Below are 24,701 nucleotides of genomic sequence, written 5' to 3' on the forward strand. Positions count from 1 at the left end.
TCATTATCCCGATCAAGGACTCACTTACTAATGCCATAAAAAACTGGGAATCGGCTCTTACCGAAATAAAAAATCTACTCATGGAAAACTTTCTTGCAATCAACACCAACAAGACGGAACTCCTCATAATAACGCCACAGAAGAACACCTCATCAAACCCGCCTCAATCTCCTTCCTCAACTACTGATTATATGAAACTGAAAAATGTCTGCAGCCTTGGGGTCATGATTGATAATCATTTTACAATAAAAAATTTCATCTCGACCACAACTAAGAATGGATTCTTCAAGCTACATACCATGAAAAGAATTAAACCGTTATTACATTCTCAAGACTTCCGAACTGTATTACAAGCTACAATTCTACCGAAAATTGACTATTGTAATGCACTGCTACTGGGTCTTCCAAAAAGCACAATCCAACCCCTACAAATGTTGCAGAATGCGGCTGCACGATTAATTACGAATACAAAACGACATGAACATATTACTCCAGCACTCATGTTCCTACATTGGCTACCAGTATCCTACAAAATTACTTTCAAAGTACTTTCACTCATCCACAAATCAATTCACAACCAAGAGATGCAATGGTTTTCCGATCAGTTCACATTTCACACATCCAACAGACCTATAAGAAGTATTCACCAAGCAAAATTAGCTGTCCATCCTCAAAAACACATCAAACTCGTTTCTACCAGAGACCGCTCATTCTCCATCACTGGTATCAATATCTGGAACAACATGCCGCTGGACCTACGTACGGAATCCTGTCCCAAGACTTTCAAACAAAACCTTAAAACATGGTTGTTTGAACAGGCATTCACACTATGAATACTTATCATATAGCTAATCCATACCCCCATTCTGTCCATCTATCCCGTATTTTGACCATTATAAGACTTTAGTTTTTGCCTTTACAGCTAATTTGTTCCCGCGCTATACCTAAATATTATTAATTAATAGTTTATTGTTAATGAAGTTAGCATTTTTATGTAAAGACCTTTCTGTTTATCGTTTACTGTGTTTAAACTGTTTTATGTAAATGGTTGCTAATTTATTGTTTCTCTGTAAACCGAGGTGATGTAATGCTATACGTACCTCGGTATAAAAGAAATCCACAAATAAATAAATAAATAAATAAAACACAGTTATCACAGTGACTAGAGCTCCCCTCAGAACCTGAATCTCACCTATAGGTACTGCTTTTGTAGGATTTCCAACCCCCTTGGAGGCAATAAAGTTTGCCCCTGAAGTAATCCCAAGTGCTGCTGGCTGGATCAGCAAACATCAGGTCCTGGAATCACACCTGGGTCTACCACACGGTGGTACCCAGCGTTGCTATTGTGCCATTTTAGCTTGATACTTTAGGAACAGTTGCTCCTATACAGGTTAATTATTCACCTTGAATAATTTAAATTTAATCTGTCCTGTACTCAAACTATATACTACTGGTCACGACCAGTTCAGTGCACAGGGACAAGCTGGTAGGCAGTTTTCCCTCTAATATGATTAAGAAAATAGCAACAAGGATAAACTTGTTGCTATACAAAGAGGAAGACTTGGCTCCAGTGACACACTGGATATAGTTTACAGCCATTTGTGATTAGTAAGTAATTTATTAATCTGAGGACTCTTGAACATTTTGAGGCCATGCTCAAAGGGGTTTGTCCAGGTCACCTTGAGTGACCTTGACCAAAACCTTTAATTGGACATATCCCTACTCTCTTCTAGCTCAGTTTTACTTTGGTAACCTGTTACCAGGGTGAAACTGAGCCAGGTGAAAGGAGTGAGGATAGTGGGTATGCTTGGGGCAGGGCATGAGTTTGGCTGGGTAAAGCAAATATCGAGTGCTAGCCAGCCTGGTCAGGAACAACAATGCCCTAAAGTTTAGACAAGTATTTTCAGTGGCAGATTTACCTGGGTAAGTCCTGTGGAATTTCTCTCCTTCAATTACCCAGGTAAACTTATCCAGGTAACTTCCCACTCACTGCACTGCTGAATATGGACTTCTATGAGCCTTCTTCTCCAAAACACATGTACATTATGTGAAATCCCTATTAAAAAATAAGATTGCTGCAAGTCATATTGAAAACACAGAAATAGAGGCAAGCAGTCAAAAAAAAATCTAGGGAAGCTGAATTCTCTAAATAAATATTTCAGTACTGAATCTGCTGGTGGTAAATCTGGAGAGACACAACTCTGACCTATCATCCATGGTTGCTATGGTGATAGCTCTCCTGCATCTTAATGTACTCTGGACTAGAAACTGTTCCTTCTGATTCACACAGAGATCTGGCTCACACTCAGATGCTAGTGCCAGAGAAAAGCTGCAATAGCTGCAGTAATACTATAACATCCTTGACTGCATTACTCAGGACTGATAAGACCTAATTTATGTACTGGGCGGCTGACTTTAGAAGACACAAGTCAAGGTGCTGCTCAATGCTAACAACTGGAAACTGGTATCCTCAAGGATCTTAGTCCCAGAACAATGATAAAATTAAGTTCATACTGATCCTCTCCAATACTAGCTCCAAAACATACACACTTTACTTGACAGATGCACGTTCAGAACCATACAGAACTTATTTTTTTATGGGCTACTCATCTGTTAACATGCTTTAGCAAACAGTAATGCCTTGGTTATAAATGACTCTGCCAGTCGAGAATTAGTTGGCAACATTAACCTTTAAGAACATAAGAACATGCCATACTGGGTCAGACCAAGGGTCCATCAAGCCCAGCATCCTGTTTCCAACAGAGGCCAATCCAGGCCATAAGAACCTGGCAAGAACCCAAAAATTAAGTCTATTCCATGTTACTGTTGCTAGTAATAGCAGTGGCTATTCTCTAAGTCAACTTACATAATAGCAGGTAATGGACTTCTCCTCCAAGAACTTATCCAATCCTTTTTTAAACACAGCTACACTAATTGCACCAACCACATCCTCTGGCAACAAATTCCAGAGTTTAATTGTGCTTTGAGTGAAAAAGAACTCTCTCTGATTAGCTTTAAATGTGCCACATGCTAACTTCATGGAGTGCCCCCTAGTCCTTCTATTATCCAAAAGAGTAAATAACCGATTCACATCTACCCGTTCTAGACCTCTCATGATTTTAAACACCTCTATCATATCCCCCCTCAGCCGTCTCTTCTCCAAGCTGAACAGTCCTAACCTCTTTAGTCTTTCCTCATAGGGGAGCTGATCCATTCCCTTTATCATTTTGGTTGCCCTTCTCTGTACCTTCTCCATCGCAACTGCCAGTACTACTTTAATTTGCACTGGCAATTCTCAAATAACAAATCAAGCAGTCAAATTCCCCCTCTTCCCCCCCTCCCCCCGAGGTTTGAGCCTCAAAAATATATACTTCATGAAATTTAACAATACATTTGAAAAGAAACTGTTGCGTTTGGTGGTCTGCAGGTTACTTCTGTGAACCACAGCACTCACCTCCCCTGGCCAGGCTTGTCTCGTGGCTCCTCAATGTGGCGGAACACTGCCAGATACATTTGTGGCAGGATGGCACCAGCCTTGACCCCGCCTTGTGGCTGTTCAACATTGCAACAGGATGCCACCAGCCCCGACCAGATGTGCTCCTTTTAAGGTGCATACGCATGCATTGTCATCTCAATCAAGGGGCCTGTAGTGGGAAAGGTCCCACGGCACCTCATGACGACTTCTCAGGCTCTGCTGTATAAAGGGTCTTATCTGTCTTTCCCTCACTGTCTCGGCATTAGGTCCAGCTACTCCATAGTAGTATGTGTTGCTTCTCAGCATTCTAGTCTTCATCCAGCTTGTCTTCAGTCTTCATTCCAGCCTGTTCCATCCTCCATTGCCGGCTTGTTCAAGCCCTTGCCTATCTGTCCCTCTTTCTCTCCTTTAGATGGATATCTGGTTCTGACCCCTGCCCGGTCTTCAGATACACCTAACCTCTGCCTGCCTCTGACCACTGCCTGGACTTCAGATACACCTGACATCCGTCTGCCTCTTACCACTGTCTGGACCTTGGACACGCCTAACCACCACTTGCCTACGATACTAGCTAACTATGGACCTTCTCTTCTGCCATCAGCAGAGACCCCACCTGATGGCCCCAGCACCCAAAGTCTCAACCTGAAGGGAAATTGGGCTGTATAAGTGAAGGTCTTGACTAGTTTCTGTTTCATAATGGACCCACCTTCTAAAAGTGAGACCCTGCAGGATTTCTCCCTGAGGTAGCATCAATCTTGCCTTTGCACAAGGATTCATAGATACAACAGTTTGCTGAGGCCATGGATTCGGCGGACTTGGCTTCATTGCAGGTCATCCTCGGTATAGCCCGCGTGTTACAAGACCAACAATGTGCCTTGGATCTCCTGGCTGCAGCGATGGACCAGCTTATCTCCAGCTTGGATGCCCCGACCACTCCTGCAGCACCACCTCCTCCTGCACCAGTACCACTACCTCCTTCAGCTTCCAGTCAGCTAGTTCCTCAGTTGCCAGCTCCACTCCAGCGGGATAGGCTCGGCGTGCACAGGGGGCGGCAGGGGTAGGTTTTTGGGGGTTGCACGCGTATCTTACACGCACAACCCTTTGAAAATCTATACCTGAATGTGTTCAAGAGACCTCATCCCTCATAGATTTATAAATCTCTCCTTTCATACAACACTTTTAACCGCATTGTCTATAAACGGGACAAACCCGACCTGATTGGGAACTCCTCGTCTCAACGTTTACTAAAGGAATACTAAAACACTGGGCCTGAATGAAGGCTTCTTTTATTCGATGATTCATCCCCATTATTAATATACAAACAAAAAACCACTCAACCAGAGCACGTTATAAACCATTGTCAAAATGCTTTGATGAGATGGACCACAAAAGTCGGCTCCTTCTACACTATATTCACTAATACAGCCATTTCTAAATCCCTCAAAAAACTCTCATCCCACCATGAATTAAATACAGCCCCCATTCCCTAATTGAACACCCCCCATTCCACCTCTCTGTTCAAATCTCTGGGCATCACAGTATCCCATTCAAAATGTATTTTTGGTCTTTCTTCACAAATAATTTACTTACATTCCCTCCCCTAATATTGAAGGGCAATTGCTCCACCACCACAAATCTCAAATCTTCCACTTTGTGATCCATCTCCTGCCAAAGTTGGATCAGGGGTGCTTCAACCCGATTGCACCTCATATGCTCCTGTATGCGAATCTTCAGTTTCCTAACCGTCTTGCCAATGTATTTCAAACCGCAGGGGCACCAAATCAGATATACAACTCTTTCAGCCTCACAGGTTGTTTGTGAATGTAAACTGAAACAACGATCGTTCTCCAATGATATTTCTTTACTTGAAACTGATTGTGGACATACCTTACACCAGCCACAAGGACCGTATCCTCTAACACCTTGTGGCCGGTGTAAGGTATGTCCACAATCAGTTTCAAGTAAAGAATTATCATTGGAGGATGGTCGTTGTTTCAGGTTACGTTCACAAACAACCTGTGAGGCTGAAAGAGCTTTATATATAATTTGGTGCCCCTGCGGTTTGAAATACTTTAGCAAGATGGTTAGGAAACTGAAGATTCGCAAACAGGAGCATATGTGTTGCATGAGGTGCAATCGGGTTGAAGCGCCCCTGGTCCAACATTGGCTGGAGATGGATCACAAAGTGAAGATTTGAGATTTGTGGTGGTGTAGCAATTGCCCTTCAATATTAGGGGAGGGGATGTAAGTAAATTACTTGTGAGGAAAGAACAGAAATACATGTTTGAATGGGATACTGTGATGCCCAGAGGTTGGAACAGAGAGGTGGAATGGAAGGTGTTCAATTAGGGAGTGGGGGCTGTATTTCATTCAGGGTGGGATGAGAGTTTTTTGAGGGATTTAGAAATGGCTATATTAGTGAATATGGTGTAGAAGGAGCCGACTTTTGTGGTCCATCTCATCAAAGCATTTTGACAATGATTTATAACGTGTCCTGGTTGAGTGGTTTTTTTGTTTGTATATTAATAATGGGGATGAATCATCGAATAAAAAAAGCCTTCATTCAGGTCCAGTGTTTTAGTATTCCTTTAGTAAACGTTGAGACGAGGAGCTTCCAATCAGGTCGGATTTGTCCCGTTTATAGACAATGCGGTTAAAAGTGTTGTATGAAAGGAGAGATTTAGAAATCTATGAAGGGATAAGGTCTCTTGAACACATTCAGTGAGAAAGAAAATTTACAAATGATTATATGGAGATTTGTCTAAGAGTTCTGCTGCGTATTGATGATGTCATAATGTGGGGCGGGGGAGGGGTGTGGATTGAGGGGTTTTAAACCCAGGAGTTTTGCGGTAAAGCTCACAGCTGCGAAAGGAAGTTGGTTTTTCATGGTGATTGTGGGTAAGTTTGTTTTTTTGTGTGTGTGAGGGGGGTTTTGGTGTGTGAGGGGGTTTATAACGTGTCCTGGTTGAGTGGGTTTTTGTATATATATTAATAATGGGGATGAATCATCGAATAAAAATAGCCTTCATTCATGTCCAGTGTTTTAGTGAACGTTGAGACGGGGAGTTCCCAATCAGGTCAGGTTTGTCTCGTTTATAGACAATGTGGTTAAAAGTTTTGTATAAAGAAGAGATTTTATTTTGTATACTATATTTAAATTATATATTGTTTAACCTCTTCTCTTCTGTCCTCTCTTCTTCCTTCTCCAAGTTCGGCTACCCTTGTTAAATGTACCTGTACCTTCGATCACCTCAGTTCTAGTTTTTTGTATATAATGCACTCCTGTTCGATGTAAACCAGCAAGATATGTTCTCATGATTGCTGGTATATAAAAACTCTAAATAAATAAATAAATAAATTTATAAATCTATGAAGGGATGAGGTCTCTTGAACACATTCAGTGAGAAAGAAAATTTACAAATGATTATATGGAGGTTTGTCTAAGAGTTTGGCTGCACATTGATGATGTCATAACGTGAGGCGGGGAGGGGTATGGTTTGAGGGGTTTTAAATCCAGGAGATTTGCAGTAAAGCTCACAGCCACGAAAGGAAGTTGGTTTTCATGGTGACTATGGATACGTTTGTTTTAGTGTGTGTGAGGGGGTGGTTTGTTGTATAGTATGATAATATTGTTTTGAATAACAAACGGGCCGATTTAGTAAAGTCCGCGGGAGAGCGGACGAACGCCCGCTCTCCCGGCACACGCACAGGCCACTCACCTATGTGCGCGATTCTGTATTTAAATTAGGTGGTGCAGTAGAAACGGGCAAAAGGAGGCACTAGGGACACTAGCGCGTCCCTAGCGCCTCCTTTTGACCTGGAGCAGCGGCTGTCAGTGGGTTTGACAGCCGATGCTCAATTTTGCCAGCATTGGTTCTCGAGCCCGCTGACAGCCACGGGCTCGGAAACTGGACGCCAGCAAAATTGAGCGTCCGGTATTCGGCCCAACAGCCGCCGGCCCATTTAAATTTTTTTTTTCTTTACTTTTTTTACCCTTTGGGACCTCCGACTTAATATCGCCATGATATTAAGTCGGAGGGTGCACAGAAAAGCAGTTTTTACTGCTTTTCTGTGCACTTTCCCCGGTGCCAGCAGAAATTATCGCCTACCTTTGGGTAGGCGTTAATTTCTTAAAGTAAAATGTGCGGCTTGGCTGCACATTTTACTTTCTGTATCACACGGGCATACCTAATAGGGCCCTCAACATGCATTTGCATGTTGAGGGCGCTATTAGGTGCCGCGGGTTGGACGCGCGTTTTCTGCCTTTACTGAATAAGGGGTAAGGGAAAACACGCGTCCAAGGTAGGTATCGGCCTGATAGTAATTGCCAGGTTCTTGTGGCCTGGTTTGACTCTGTTGGAAACAGGATGCTGGGCTTGATGGACCCTTGGTCTGACCTAGCATGGCAATTTCTTATGTTCTTATGTAGTGATACTGAAAATATGGCATGCCATGCTTAAGATGCTTCAGTGAATAAATGTCTTTTTTTCAACATTGGCAGTCGGAAGACACATATAAAGATCTGCCAGTGCCAGCGAGCCAGTGTTAATCTGAAAGCTGAGGTCCGGGTTCAGGATTAAGTTGAAATAGTCCCCTTATACAGGCAGCAGGACGGCCGCCGAAACGCTATGGCATCAGGCGTGTTTTAAAGTGCATTCATCTGGAGAATTGGAGCATGTGACCATTAACTGCGGCTTTCAGGTTTTTTGGAATTTGAATTGTGCTTTGAATCACATGATTTTGAGACATTTATGTGATTCATGAACCTGATAAAGTAAAGTGAAAGGATACATGTAAACTTGAGCAGTCCATGCCGGACTACGTGACTGATCACACCCATTTCCGGTGGAGGATAACATTGGAGGAACTGTGTCTAAGAACTAATGTGAAATTCATTGCAATTTTGTTTTTGTGGGAGCAGTCATTTGAAAAGCACAATATTTTTTTTTTTAATTCTGTGTCACAGAATGTATTTACACAAGTTTTTTATGGGGTGTGTATGATTGGGGTAGAGTTGTGAATGGTGTGTGAAGTTATGAATAGGAAATTATGTTACTTTTGACATGTATTGAATCAGATTTTGTAGGAAGTAATGTGTATATTCTTGTTTAAAAAATCTTCATTGAATGAATAAAAATTTGACATTTGCATTAGAAAGGTGTTTGATCACTCCTTAACAATAGAATCAGTGAGCTGGGGTAAAAGAACATATATGGCCTGTTTCCATTGAATTTATATTTAAATATAGAACAGGTCCAGTGCGGTCTTGTTTGGTATTGAATACTAGCTGCCAAACCTTTGACCACTCCGAGTTTTCTTAGATTGCTTCTCATTCTCTCTATTCCTTCAGGTGTATCTATTCTGTTGCATATCTTAGTGTCACAAAAAAGACAAGTTTTACCTTCTAATCTCTCCACTATATCGCTCACAAACATATTGAACAGGACCAGTCCCAGAGCCAAACCTTGAGTCACTCCACATAGCACTATTCTTTCTCCAGAGTACCTTCTTTTTACAATCACATGCTATCATCTGTCAGTCAATTAATTTGTAATCCATTTTACCACCTTGGGACTTACCCTCAGGCTTCTAATTTTATTCATGAGCTTCCTGTCTAGGACCATATCAAAAACTTTGCTGAAATTCAAGTAAACCAAATTGAGTTCTTTTCCCTGATCTAATTATCTAGTCACTCAAATCAGATTTGTTAAACACATTCTTCCTCTAGTAAAACCTGAGGGGTAGGTTTTCAAAAGGTTACACACATAGAAAATGGCACTTATGCAAGTAAGTGACAAGAGCGCGAATAACTTGAATTTTGCATGGGGTATTTATGCGCGCAAATGACCTTGTGCGCGTAAATTTACATGAAGAAAGGGGCGTGTCGGGCGTATACCTGACGTACGCATGTAAGACATATTTTATAAGCAGCGCACAAATCCACCGGCGTGCGCTGCCATTGTCACACGCATATATTTACTACTGCTTGCCTGTGTGCGCAAGCGACTACTGAAGTGTCTGAGCCTGCTGCCTCTCATCACTCAGGGACCCTACAGTCTGGAGAAAGGCAGAAGTTGGAAGGAAGGAGGTTGTGGGGGGGCTAACTGATGATAACTACAGATGTTTATAATAGCGATATGGGTCCTGTGCTCTATACGGCTCAGAAGAGAAAAAGAGAGGAGGAGGAGGAGGAGAAAAATGCTATGACAAAGGTGATACCCTTTACATACAGTTTACAGGACTCACACTCAATTTCTGGATCTGTCTGAGGAGGAAGTAATGCACCATTTCAGATTTAATAAGGAGACCATACTGTACCTCTACCAAATGTTAGAGGCTGACCTGCAACCTATCACCCAAAGGGGCCATGCTTTGCCCATTCTCATCAAGGTGACTACTGTCCTGGCTTTTTTGGCTACTGGCAGCTTCCAAACACCTCTTGGCATGACTTCCGGAATCACTCAGTCTGCCACATCAAGGTGTCTGGAGCAGTTCCTGGCTGCCTTGCTCAAAAAAACACAACACTTTATCTCCTTCCCCTTCAGAAGAGAGGAACAGCAAGAAATAATGAGAGACTTTTACTAAATTGCATGCTTCCCCTCAGTCTTGGGAGCTATTGATTGCACTCACGTGGCCCTAAGGGCACCAGGAGATGAGGCCACCTACCACAACCGCAAGGGTTTCCACTCTCTAAACATGCAAGTGGTGTGCAACACCAAGGGCATCATCACCAAAGTAGTGCCCCGCTTTCCAGGATCCAGTCATGATGCCTACATTCTATCACAATCCAGAATTTATGACCACTTCCAGCAATGACACATCTCTGGAGGATAGCTCCTAGGTAAGCTTACAAACTTCTAACATAATACCTCCCAGCTATATGTCTGGTAAGCTTCTATTTAGGGTGGCACAGCATGCCTCATGTTTGCTTGCCCTCTGAGCTGTGCCACAATGAAGCACAGAAGGAATGTAACCTTGATTTGCTGTCTTCTCCTACAGGTGACGGAGGCTATCCATTTAAAACCTGGCTCATGATCCCCATTGCCTCCCCCGCAACTGCTGCTGAGACTCGCTACAACAGGGCACACCATAAGACCAGGGCTGTCATAGAGAGAACATTTGGCATCCTGAAATCCTGCTTCCGCTGTCTCGAAAGATCTAGAGGATGCCTTCTGTACAGCCCCCCTAAAGTGTATGATATCTTTCTAGCCTGTTGTATGCTATATAACCTTGCACTTAACAGACACATCCCTTTGCCAGAGGAGGCCCCTGAACAGAATGAGGAGGCAAAGCATTTGACTCAGGCAGAATTGGCAGAAATCCATCGCTTGAGTCAAAGGCAGGCTATACAAAGGAAAATTGGTTCTTACCTGCTAATTTTCGACCCTGTAGTACCAAGGATCAATCCAGACCACTGGGTTGTGTCTCCCTTCCAGCAGAGGGAGTCAGAGAAAAAAACTGAAAAGGCACCCCTCTTAACCTGGTGTGCCACCTGCGATCCCTCAGTATATACGATATCAAAGCAGAATAACCAATAAAGGAGAACAAATCCCCAAACATAACAACCAGTGGCTACAACAATACGCGCGGTAAAATAAACAAACTGTACCGCCGCATAACATATCAATCAAGAAGATTCCTTCCCATGCCTGTAAAGAACTCTGCTGAGGTAAGAAGAAGGAAGAAAACATACAGAAAAAACGGACTCTCCAAAAAAACCAAGTGCAGGCATCTGGACTGATCCTTGGTACTACAGGAATGAAAATTAGCAGGTAAGAACCAATTTTCCTTTCCCTGTACGTATCAGGATCAGTCCAGACCACTGGGATGTACCAGAGCTGCCCTAATTGGGGTGGGATCTGGAGAGTCCCACACGAAGAACACTACTGCCAAAACAGTCGACCTCCGGATCCCGGACGTCCACACGATAATGTTTCGTAAAAGTATGCAAGGATTTCCAAGTGGCTGCTCTACAATTCTCCTGCGGCAAGACTGACCGGCTCTCCGCCCAAGAGGCTGCTTGAAACCTGGTAGAGTGCACTTTCAAGCCTTCTGGTATGGCACGCCCTGTGCAAAGATAAGTGGAGGAAATGGCCTCCTTCAGCCACCTAGCAACCGTAGCTTTGGATGCCTTGTGTACCCATCTAGGACCAGTCAATAAGACAAACAAATGATCCGATAATCGAAAAGCATTGGTCACCTCTAGATAGCAAAGGAGAACCCGGCGCACATCCAACTTATGTAGATCCTTATCCGTCGCAGAAGTCAGATCCAAATTCGGGAAGGCCAGTAACTCTACCGTCTGATTGACATGAAAAGCCAATACCACCTTGAGCAAGAAGGAGGAAACGGTCCGCAGCGAAACTCTGGAATCCGAAGATACGGATCCCAACATGACAAAGCTTGAAGCTCTGAAATTCCCCGTGCGGAGGTAATGGCTACCAAAAAAACAGCCTTGAGTGTCAAATCCTTCAACGTAGTCCACTGGAGGGGCTCAAAAGGAAGACCAAATAAACAATTGAGAACTAAATTCAAGCGCCAGGCAGGACAAATTTGTCATACCGGCGGGAGCAAATGCTTGGCCCCCTTCAAAAAACGGGACACATCTGGAAGCCATCAAGTGAAAAGCCATCAATCTTGCCTCGCAGGCAACCCAGTGCTGCGACCTGCACCCGGAAAGAACTGCAAGCTAGACCTTTCTTCAGTCCCTCCTGCAGGAAGGATAGGATGTGTGCCACCGAAGCCAGACGCAGAGGGACATTCAAACCTTGGCACCAAGAGTCGAAAACTCTCCAAACATGAATATAGGCCAATGACGTGGACGATTTCCGTGCTTGCAAGAGGGTAGAAATAACCAAATCCGAATATCCGCTCTTCCTCAATTGCCTCCTCTCATAAGCCAGGCCGCTAGACAAAAGCGATCCGCTCGATCGAAAAATATTGGACCTTGTCGAAGAAGATTCGGAAGGTGGGTGAGACGTACCGGACTGTCGATTGCCAACGAGATCAGATCCACAAACCACGACCTTCAGGGCCACTCTGGGGCTACAAGAATGACAGACCCCACGTGGTTCTCTATCCGATGCATGATCTTGCCCACTAGTGGCCAAAGCGGAAACACATACAGCAGTACGCCGCGGAAGGACGAGAGCATCCACTCCTTCCGACCTGTGGTCTCTCCGACTGAAAAACCGGGGCGCCTTTGCATTTGTCCGAGTTGCCATCAGGTCGAGGTGTGGAACCCCCCCAACGATGAGTGATCAGCCGGAAAGCTGTGTCGGACAATTCCCACTCGCCGGGATCTAGATGCTGGCAGCTGAGAAAGTCTGCCTGCACATTGTCCACCCCGGCTATGTGCGAAGCCGCCAACCGGACCAGATGTCGCTCTGCCCATTTCATGAGCCTTTCGGCCTCCCAGGCCACTGATCGGCTCCTGGTTCCTCCTTGGTGGTTGATGTAGGCTACCGCTGTCACGTTGTCTGACAAGACTCGCACCGCACACTGAGCTACCAGAGGGAGAAAAACACCTAACGCCAGGCATACTGCCCTGGTTTCCAATCGATTGATTGACCATGTCGCCTGATAACGTGTCCAATGACCCTGAGCGGATTGTGACTGGCAAATTGCTCCCCAACCAGTGAGGCTGGCATTCGTCATGACTATTACCCACTGCGGCTCCTCCAGTTCCATCCCATGTAACAAGTGGGCCGGAATCAACCACCAATCGAGATTGGACCTGGCAGGTTCCATCAGTGGCAAAGGCAGGCGAAACTACTCCGATTTCAGATCCCACCGAGAAAGCAATGTGCGTTGTAATGGTCTCATATGCGCCCACGCCCAGGGAACCACTTCCAGAGTAGATACCATGGAACCAAGTACCTGCAAATAATCCCATACTATGGGCAGGGGTAAGGACATGAGCCGACAGATCTGTGCTTTAGAGGAAATCAGCCTTTTATTATTGTATACAACTGTATTTTATGTTAATATACATCGTTGTGATGGTCTAACGACTGATGTAACGGTATAAAAAAACCCAATAAACTATAAACAATAAACTTACAAGTTACAGGTCGATACTGTAACGTGCGGTTGAGGATTTCCCGTCTGTAACGAGCTGGGAGCGCACAATTCGGACGCGTAAGGCGATCCAGCGATACAGTCTCCAGTTTCACGCGTCCTTAGCGCTTCTTAAAACAGACGCATAACCCTTTCCGCAGGCAGCATGTATATGATATGTAAATGAACGAATTAGCTGTATAATGAAGGAATTAGCTATTCCCCTCTGATACTGTGACGCGCGCTCAGATTATCTCCTTTGTAACCCGCTATTTTGCCGCGTCCTTAACCTGTTAGTTTACCGCCACCCTCTACTTGGTGTTAGTGTGGTGTTAGAAAATTAAAACGGGAATAAAGTGTAAAAAATGGGGGCGATTTCGGCGCTCAAGGCCCCGTCCTGTCCCCTCCTCCCGAAGCAAAAAAAAAAAAAAAAAACCGAAAAAGTAGCAAGGCTCTGGCCTGCTACGGTAGTCCCTTCTCCCTTCCTCACGATTTCGGTGCTCAAGGCGGCCGGGTGGGCGTGCATTCATCCAGGCAGAGGGAGCCAGCGATGAAAGCGGCCTCCGGTTCCCTCTGCCTGGATGAATGCACGGCCCCCGCCGGCAGTGAATGAATGCCCGTGCGATTTCCAGTCTCCGGTGCAGCCGCAGTCCTGTCCCCTCCTCCCGAAGCAAAAAAAAAACCCGAAAAAGTAGCAAGGCTCGGGCCTGCTACGGTAGTCCCTTCTCCCCTCCTCCCGATTTCGGTGCTCAAGGCGGCCGGGTGGGCGTGCATTCATCCAGGCAGAGGGAGCCGGCAGCAAAAGCGGCCTCCGGCTCCCTCTACCTGGATGAATGCACGGCCCCCGCCGGCAGTGAATGAATGCCCGTGCGATTTCGGCGCTCATGCCGTGAGCGCCAAAATCGCACGGGCATTGTTTCTGTTTATCCCAGTCTAATCGGTTGCCCATTCAGGAGCCAAAGTTATTTTCATTATGACTAGGGTTCAGTGGTCTTTTTCTGATTTTAAAAAAAAAAAAGGCTGGAGATCAACTTATTTGTTAGAAAGAGGTTTTCCTATAAGGAATTTGATGCATGAATGAATGCCCGTGCGATTTCGGCGCTCAAGGCATGAGCGCCGAAATCGCACGGGCATTCATTCACTGCCGGCGGGGGCCGTGCATTCATCCAGGCAGAGGGAGCCGGAGGCCGCTTTCGCCGCCGGCTCATTTGAAATGACAGATACCAGCGCGGCCGTGAAGCATTAGGCCCGCGAACCCAGGATACTGTATAGGCGCTCTATACAGTAAAATGGGTTGCGCGGGCCTAACGCTTGCCTAAGGCTTCGCAGCCGCGGCATGCATTTGCATGCAATTAGAAGAGAGTATCGAGCGCTAGGTGAAGAGAACTGTGCGTGCGGGGAACGAGGGTGCGCCTGGCAATGCCGCACTCTTTCTACCGCGGCCTTAGAGTATCGACCTGTAAGTTGGGCAACCTATAGGTAGTATACCTAATTCCAAAAGGGCTAAACTGGAATCTATTGGTTTTCTATATGCATTCCCAATTCTAGGCACCTCCAAGCAAAAACCCTCAAAACTCCAGGAACTCTGATGCAACCTTCTCTCTGTGAGGAAGTATATGAACCTCTATCTTCCTCTTTGTTTTGAATAGAAATAAAGAAACAGACTATGACAGAAGAAAAGATCCTTCAGGCCCATCTAATTTGCTCAAATTTCTTCCTCTTACAATACCATAGACCCCAGGTGATCATAGACTTTCCCTTCACTTCTATGTAGATAAGGATCCTTTGTGCTTGTCTCATGCTTTTTTAATTTTTTTTTACTGGTTTTTAGCATTCTTTAAACTTTATATGCTTGTTAAAGACTCAGCTGTTTTCCAAATATTTAATTATTCCCCTCTTATTAAATCTTATATTTCTCATATAAAACCTTTGCACCTGCTGTGCTCTTAATTTTTAAAGATGCTACAAAACACTGAAAACCTTGAGGATAGTCCCTGAAATGGTTCTTAATCATGCTAATGGCATAATTAGGGTAAAGTGAAATATTCAGCAAAAATATAAATAACTGAGGAACGATAAAATAAATAAGTGTTTTGTAGTTGAAACAGTCATGGGCTCACTGGAGTACATGTACTTTTATTGCATACATAAATCTGTAGGAATTCAGTTCATCTGAGATTAAACGAGCAGGCAAAAGTATGTAGAAAAAAGAGGAAATATACAAGGCATGTATCTGAATTAACTGGAAAAGATTCCCAATATTTATTTATTTATTTATGGTTTTTATATACCGATCTTCTTACATAATATGTAAATCAAATCGGTTTACAGGGAACAGTTGAAAAGCTTGCTTGTAGGCAATTACATATAACAAAGAACTTATTAGAGTAACATATTGTATAACTTTTTGAGTAACAATTAAACATAAGATAAAAATACATGGCTAAACATGAACATAAGAACAAAATATACATGGCATAAGAAATTCTTATATGTCTAAATATTTGATGTTAGTAGCCTCAAAGAACCTCTAATTAACTGGAAAATAAACACTTAAATGTTCAACTTATAAATATCTAAAATCAGAAGTCCTAATTATAATCATAGGGTCTTCTAGTGAACATTTAACAAAATTTTGCTTCAGCTTTGCATTGAAGAAAAAAGACCACCAGCTTTATCAAAGAAACAGAGAATAAAACAGCAAATAAAGACTATAAGACCCATCCAGTCTTCCTTTGCAAGGTTCATAAATCAGAGTTCACTTCTGGCTTTCCCTTCACTTCTCCCAATTAAGGATTCTCTATGCTTATTCCATGCCATCTTGAATTCTATATTCTGTTACTGTTTTTACCTCCATCATCTCCAATGGGAAGGTATTCTATGCTTCTGCCTTCCTTTCTGTGAGAATTTCCCAATATTTTCAGTGCAAGTTGGTTTTGAAAGTATTGGGGTAATTGGCAGAGTATGTGTACACATTACCTTACGTTAAGTTACACTTGTTCTTTGCATGGTGTAACCTGAGGTAACTTAGGAACATAATGTTACGCATCCCGTCCATAGCAGACCCGCGGCACGGCCCCCTCACCTTGCTACAGTATCTCCAGCTCCTGGTTCCTCCTCGCTGGTGGCAGTGGGCCATCAGCTCCGTTCTTGGGCCTCCCCCAGTGCCTCCGGTACCGCTGCAGTCCCTGGCATTCCCGGTCCAGCCACCATGTCCATTGCTTCTCGTTGGGCCTCTCCGCATGGTCCGCGGAGAGATGCTTCCTCTTGGCACCGCCCCGCTTCCTAGGTGTGCGCATGCGCTTCAGTGTTGCTTAAGTAGGGACCATGGCGGGAACCTAGCCACGGCCCCGGATGATGATGTCAACAGAGCTACTGTATTTAAGCGCAGGCTCCACTCCCTAGCTTTGCCTTTGCAAAGCGATAAGCTTAAGAGGCATCAAGGTACAGGCTTGAGTCAGGGCTGGCAGAAATCTGGAGACGGTAGCAAGCAAGGCAGTGGTCTGAACACGAAGGTCAATGAGTAGACAGATGATGCAAGGTCTGGATCCGAGGATAGGCAAGAGCGTAGTCAGGCGAAGCGGAGGTCTGGGTCTGGAGATAGGCAGTAGTGTAGTCAGGCGAAGCGGAGATCTGGGTCTGGAGATAGGCAGTAGCGTAGTCAGGCAAAGTGGAGGTCTGGGTCTGGAAAGAGTCAATGGCGTGGTCAGGCGCAGCAGAGTCAAAGTCCATGTAGGCAATCCGTAGAAAGGAGCAAGGCAGGAACGTAGGAACAAGGAGACAGGAACCAGGAACAATGAGGAACAGGAACGTAGATATCCAGATTACATCAGCCCCGCCAGTTGGACACCTCCTGGTGGCTCAACTTGCCGGATATCAGAGCAGCCATCTCACTTGGTACCAAGGTTCAGGGTACAGTCTCCCGCACACTACAAAGCGCAGGGGGGGGGGGGGTGTTTTAATCTCACTATTCTTTCTTTCAACAGAAAGTAGTTACTGTCCGCCCATCCTGGACATCAGAAATATCAACTTTCTTCAGAAGGGACAGGTAAAATGGTGTATCTCGTCACCATACTTCCATACCGCAGTAAGTAGGTTGCCTCTCTCCTCTAATCTTTCTATGTGCTTCATGGTGAGTCAACAATATTACAATCCCAAGCTCTGCCGGTTGCTCCAGCTTTGGCAACTTGGGTATTTCATTAAATCACTAGCAGTGACTGCTGTTTCTCTACGGAGTAAAACATCATTCACGCTTTTCCTTGCATGGACATAATTCCTTGCATAACAACAGTCAATCCAAGCAAGGAGCTCTATCTTCTTCACGACTCATTATAAATCTACTACCTGGGATTGCTGTTAACTACCATAAATCCCATATACAACACTTCTGGACACCACAGTCACAACGAACTTCCTGTCCAACAACCGCAAAGACATTCTGACATACAACATATCCTCAGTCCCTCAGTTCTTTCATTGCTTGGCCATGGAATTTTTTCACCATGCACTTTACTCATAGGTCTAGATTTGCTATGAGTAAGATTCAGTGAAATTTCAATTATCAGTAGATCTAAGCTGTTCAACCGCTTTTGTCCCTGATCCATATTGCAGATCTAGAACCAAAACCTAGGCTGGTCCTGCTCATGCTCGCATTTACTCAGGGTTGCAGAGTTCGAACTAACATCTTCTCAACCCAATATGCATCTATTCCGCTCCATGCAGAGTTTCACATCAACTTCCTGGAGCTTCGAGCCATGAGTTATGCCTTTATGCCTTATAATACTGCCTCTGCAACAAACCTTTGTGCATACAGACAGACAGCATAGTGACAATGTGGTATTTCCAACACACAAGCACCGCACAACCTCTTAGCTGCTCTGCTAGGAAGCTGCGCAGCTCTACCCTTGATCCTTGCTCACTCCATGCATCCCCGGGACACTTATCTAACAGACTTACTGAACGCACTAGCAGACTTTCTCCATATAGGTTTCCATCCTCTCGGATGGTCTCGGACTACATGTGTAGCGAGACAAAAAAACCAACTTTGCCCTCTGCGTCTGAATCGAACCATACGGTGGACAGATTCTACTCCCTACACATGTCTCTAATGCATTCCCATGGATGCCTTTGCTGCAACAAAGGCCTCTTATATGTGTCTCTTTCGATGCCTCTCATAGCCAGCACTCTTATTATGCTGCACCGGGACGGGGTTCATTGTTTCTCAGACCCATGTCCTGGCCGAGACCAGTATGCTTTCCCATACTTCTCAATCTATCACATCAGTAACCAATTCGCCTTCTCACAGGTCAGTCTGATATCATGGACTCACTGATGTTCTCAGGTACTGGTAGCGTCACAAAAACTTTCCACACATAAATCTTACCTTTCAAAATGGCATGATTTACCACATGGCGCATACAAAAGGGTATTACCCCCCTTTTTTTTTTCTACACCACTCTTTTCTCTTACTCCCTCAGATTCTGCTCCCCAGACATCCTCCACATGGGTACACCTCGGTTTCAACTGGCGTACCACTTGGGAGTGGGGATACCCAATTAATGGTTCAACCCCTTCTGAGTCAGCTTACCATGGGTTATCCACTGATTAAGCCGCCTCTATTTTTACTGGTTACGGAATGGGGCCTATATTTAGTGCTTACAAGACTGATACGTTCTCCGTTCAAGCCTTTCCATTCCTCTCACTTAACAGTCTGGCATGGGAAATTCTTCCCCTCGTAGTCATCACTTCTGCCAACAGGGTCAGTGAGTTCCACACCTTCTTACATACTCACCTGACCCTGCGTTCCTCCGTGACCGAGTGGTCTTACGTATTCAACTTCCTATCCTTCTTAAGGTAGACGCAGCATCTCACCTTACTCAGAATATACTCTGCCCACTTTTTCCCAACACCTCTCTCTCAGCAGGGCGAGAGGGTTTTCCACTCCTTGGACTGTAAATTCTATCTAGACCGCACTACACTCCATAGGAATTACACCTAACTCTTTCCTTCTGTGGCAAAAGCCAAGCTGCGAGTTCCAGTGGGCATACAGACCTTTTCCTCCTAATTGACGGTCTGTATCTCTTTTTCCTACCAACAAGCAGGCATTTCACTACAACACCATGTGTAACCACACTCTGTTAGGGCCGTACCAGCCTCAATAGCTCACCTTCAGCCAGTGCCGCTTGTACATATTTGTAAGGCTGCGACCTGGAACTCTCTCCATACCTTCGCAGCCCATTATCGCTTGGACTTGGTTCATTCAGGCTTCAGCCTGCTCTTGCTTGAGCGCCCCCTGTCTGCTTCCGTTCCACTGGCGCCTGAGTCTCCAGTACCCTACCTCGTCCAGCATAAGACAAAACCATCTTTCACCTGCTGTCTCTGGGCTGAACTGATCTCCACATCAACTCTACGCAGAGGCCCATCTAAGTCTAGCCGGCCCAGGCAACCAAAGGCTCAACCCGTGGGGAATGAGGGCTGGTAGTGGTGAAGCTCCAGCTGGCCTCTGTCCATCAGCCCACTCCGCCTGCCGACCTATGGGTTGCGTCAACCCCACCTCGGCCCAAGAGTCCACCTCCGGTGCAACACATAAGGCTTGATTTTCAAAAGCATTTACACACTTAAAACTGTATTTTACATGTGTAAATGCACTTTACCCTTGTAAGTGGACTTTTGAAAATTGCTATAATATATGCCATTGAATTAATAGGTTTTACCCACATTTTAGAAAATTGCTAAGATAAAGGTGGATTTCAAAAGGCATGCATGACCAAATTTGGAAGATACACGCACTTGTACCCGATTTTATAAGGTGGTCAGATGCACGCACAAGTGCCAATGCATGAATATCTTGCATTGGAGGGAAAAGGGACATGCACTGAGTGGGCGTTGGTGTTCCAGGATGAAACCAAGAGATTTGCACGGAAGTACTTACACATTTGCATGGAAGTACTTACACATACCCAGGTCCAGTGTCTTGTAACTTTACTTCTGCTATGGAGGAGGTATAAGTAAAAAAAATCAAAAGTTACAGACATCTGTGAGGGTTTTAAACGGTCTGGGGTAACTGGGGGGGGGGGGGTGCAAACTAAAGAACTAGTAGGGTTTGGGGTACCTAGCTTTAGAGTGCATGAACTGGTGGACGAACTGGTTACACTGGTCATGGTGTGGACTCTTACCAGTTTTAAAATTCTCTCACTTATGCAGCTCAAACCCAACTTTACACTGCTAGGCACGAACAAACTTAAAATTAGGCGCATATATACGCATGCTTAAGCTATTTTATAACACAGGACGGTAACTTTCAAACAACCAAGCAGGGGTACATGTACGCACGTATGCTAGAGACATGACCATTTTATAACATACGCACCTCTATGCACGTATGTCATAAAATCAGCTGTTACACGTACATGTGCGTACAATTTTATATGGATACGCACATATGCATGCAAATGCAGGCTCTACAGCATAAATGGGGAGGATTTTATTAGATACGTGCACCGACGCAATAGCCCTTTTACCCTGTTCATTTCCAGTTTACCCAGTTAACAAACTGGATTTCCTAACCCCTTCTGTTATTTAGCCTCCCTTAACCCTTTTAACTCTGACCCTTAAAAACCAGCTGACTCGCCTAGTTTTTTTATTTTAATACTTATATGTCGTCCATAGCAGCATATAGTTATGCGGTAGGGGACCCCCATCGCGACTGTGCACGTAAAAACTTACATAACCATTTCAAAGTAACTTCCCAGAAAGCCCGTGTCATGCCCGTGCTCCATCCAGACTACGCCTTTTCCCTGCTCCTTTTTTAAAGATTTTGATTTGTGCGCACACTGGGAGATACGCACGTACTTGCACACTTTTAAAAATCTGAACAATGCGCACAGGCCCAAGACACACGCATATCTCCCACGGGAGCATGAGCAGTAAATGTTTTACCCGTATTTCTGTGTGCTGTACAAGAAAACTTCGAGACCTGTCGCCAGGCCTCGAGATGGATTTGCAATTGAGGCAGTGTTTGCTGGATCTTGTGTTTAGCAGATCAGCGAATGCATCTAGGATTTCGATCCTTAATTAGGAACCAGAAGCCAGAGTATTAATCAGTACAGTCCCGTTGCTGACAACTGGAGGATGTCCTGATGCAATCCCAGATGATTGGTAGAGAGGGTATTGTGTCCGATATAGCTGGCAATAGCGATATGTGACACTAATACGGTTCTTGGAAGACAAGATGACCTAGAACCTTTCGAACCATATGACCCGATTTAGAGAACAGGTCTCAATGGGATTGTCGCTGAAACGGGATTAGAGTACTTACCATCCATCGTGGATCGCAGAAGGACGAGCCGGTGAATATTGATGGCTCTATGGATTTCAGGAGGCATCAAGGGACAGCCTGAAGGACATAAACATCCGACTCAACTCTGTAACCTGGTATGGTAGCGTAGGTACAGAGGAGAAAGGATGAGCGTGTCTGGCGCTACCACAGTAATTTGTGGAGGGTCAGAACCCCGCACCGGTGTCAGTGGGGAATGCCTCAGGTACAGGGGAGCCATTGTGACTCATGAACCCGGCCCTCTTTGCAGCGGCTCGATGTATCGTGACACCAGTGCAGAATTCCTTGGAACTCGGTCCGGTCATTCTGGAGCACTGAGGAATGCCAGCACTGTGTGGAACAGTGGCGGTGGCAGTAGCGATGTTTCTCAGCCTGGGCATTCTCCAGCACCAAGTAGGATAGCACCGATGTCTTGGATGGCATCGGTGGCGGACGGTCACCGTGCCGGTGACAATGAGTGCCACGGTGCTCTGCCCGGTCTTTCCCCAGTGCCGAGGTGGATGCCCTCGCTGTCTTGGATGGCGAATGATGACGGACTGACAGCATGCCTGCACTGCTCCTGGCACTATGTAGTGTCGTAGGCTGATTTGGGGCTTTAGTTAAGAACCCAAAGCTGGAGCACTGTGTTTAGGCAAGGGCATTGCGTGTAGGTGCTATGTCAGTACTGACCGGTATCGATGGCGACATAGAAGCGGCCTCGAGGATATCGTCAAAAATATAGATGAAAAAATGACGATGGCCCAGGCAGAGCAACGATAACAGTGATGGATGGCACCGACAGGCATCAGCGTAGGTATCGATGGAAACGATGTGGCATCGAAAAATCGAATAGGACATCGATGGCATTGGGAAATTGATACCGGCATCGACGGAATCAATGGCCGCATCGATAGGAAACGACGAGTCACCAATGGAAACGACATGGGCGTCGATAGCATCGATGGATGGAGATGGGCGCCGATGGCATCGGTGGGCATGGCCACGGGCGTTGATGGCATCGACACGGGCATCGATGGCACTGACAACGGGCAACGATGCCATCAATGGAATCGACCTGGGCATCATTGGAATCGATGATGGCATCGATAGAAACCAAGCTGGGCACCGATGGAATCGACGATGGCACCGATGGAATCGACCCAGGTATCGATGGAACTAACCTGGGCATCGATGGCATCGACCCAGGCATCGATGGCACCGATGACAACAAGGTGTGCATCGATGACATTGATGGAAAAATCAGCGCCATGGATGAAAACATTGATGGCACTGAAAGAATCGATGCGGGGATCGATGGCATCGACGGACCGTGGGGGGAGGGGTGTCGATGGCATCGATGGCCTGGATGGGGGTACCGACGGTAGCAATGGGGGCATCGACTGCACGAAGGTACCGAGGTATGAATTCCACAGAGGCCCTGGCAGCAACGGTAACCGTGGAAGTCCCTCTCTCACTAGTGCTAATAACCAGGCAGAGGGTCACAGAAGGCCACTCGCAGGCTATGTGGGGCTAACTGTGAAAACATAGGGAGAGGGAAGGCTGCAATTCGGTTGGTAAGCCAGGGAAACCGTAGTGAGGTGACAGGAACCGACCAAAAAACAGGGCATAGTACTCACCAAGCGTCGATTAAATGTATGCGAAGGGAGACCCGTGCAGGGAAAAAGCGTTTGTGAAGTAAAGGTTTTTCCGTGAGGAAAAATTGTGAGAATTTCTCACAGAGCTCCTAACCACTATGCTTACTGCAGAGCGGAAAAAAGAAGACTGAGGGGAGACACCTGTGACCACAGGTGTCTCCCCTCAGTCTTCTTCACAGGGATAATTGCAGGCTGAGCATACTCAGTGCACTCAGTGTGCCAGTGTCAGTCAGCTTTATAGAAACTTTGACAGAAAAGTTTTCCGTAACAGGGCTCCGTCCACTGACGTCACCCATATGTGAGGACTACCATCCTGCTTGTCCTGTGAGAAAAACTGTAGTTGGCAGAAGAACTGTCAGTGATAGGGAGGTAACATCTCTCATTAATTTAGTTTGAATTAGGTTAGTAGGTAATATCATTAAGACAACATGATCAAGAGTTTGGCCATAAGATTCTTGCTCCTGCCTGCAAACGCCAGCAGCGCTAACCAGCCTTTATCTGCTAGGCACCAAAGCCTCTCATCATCAGGGTAGCCTATATCCACAAAAGCTAGCTACATAATCAAGTTCTGCTCCCTATCTTCAATTAAAAGAAGAAAAGCAAGCTAAAGGGTCGATTTTTTAACAAACGCTTGGGCGTCTGTGCGCATGGTTTCCGACGCTCGCATATGGACATGGCTATTTATAACATGGATGTGTTGGTGTGCGCATGTTATAAAATAGGCTTCCCGCACACACATGCATGCCGGATTTTAATATCTGCACATGCATGTGCGGGAGGGAGGGCTCTCCCATGCGCGGGGGGGGGGGAGGGATTTTTAAAATTATGTGCGGCAACATGAATTGCCTTTTTCCCAGTTCCCTCCCAGACCGCTCCAATAAAGGAGTGGGCTGGGAGGGAACTTCCCTACCTGGCCTTCTTACCTGTTCCCCTCTCCTCCCTAACCCCTAAACCCTCCCTAACTTTTCTACATTTTTTTTTGTTTTTTACTTATGTGCTCTAAGGAGCAGATGTAAGTTCCATGTGTGGGCCAGATGCCGGCTCGCACTTTCCCGGAACAGCGTCTAATGGCGCTGTCCTGGCCCGCCTGCCCACCCCCACCCCCCGGCCCGGCACTTCGGCGCCTATCAGGGGTTACACGCGTGGCCAGGTCCTTTTCAAAAATGCGTGCAGCACGCACATGGTCGGGCCCTTTCGA

At 45.5% G+C, this 24,701-nt stretch overlaps 1 long non-coding RNA gene across 1 annotated transcript in view; it reads right to left on the bottom strand.

Moving 5' to 3' along the window:
• The window catches only part of LOC115085671, a 103,898-nt gene that overhangs the window by 33,102 nt on the left and 46,095 nt on the right, over positions 1-24,701 (bottom strand). The gene's annotated exons all lie outside the window — the stretch shown is intronic.

This window comes from Rhinatrema bivittatum, chromosome 2 (genome assembly GCF_901001135.1).
Source record: "Rhinatrema bivittatum chromosome 2, aRhiBiv1.1, whole genome shotgun sequence".
Classification (NCBI taxonomy): domain Eukaryota; kingdom Metazoa; phylum Chordata; class Amphibia; order Gymnophiona; family Rhinatrematidae; genus Rhinatrema; species Rhinatrema bivittatum.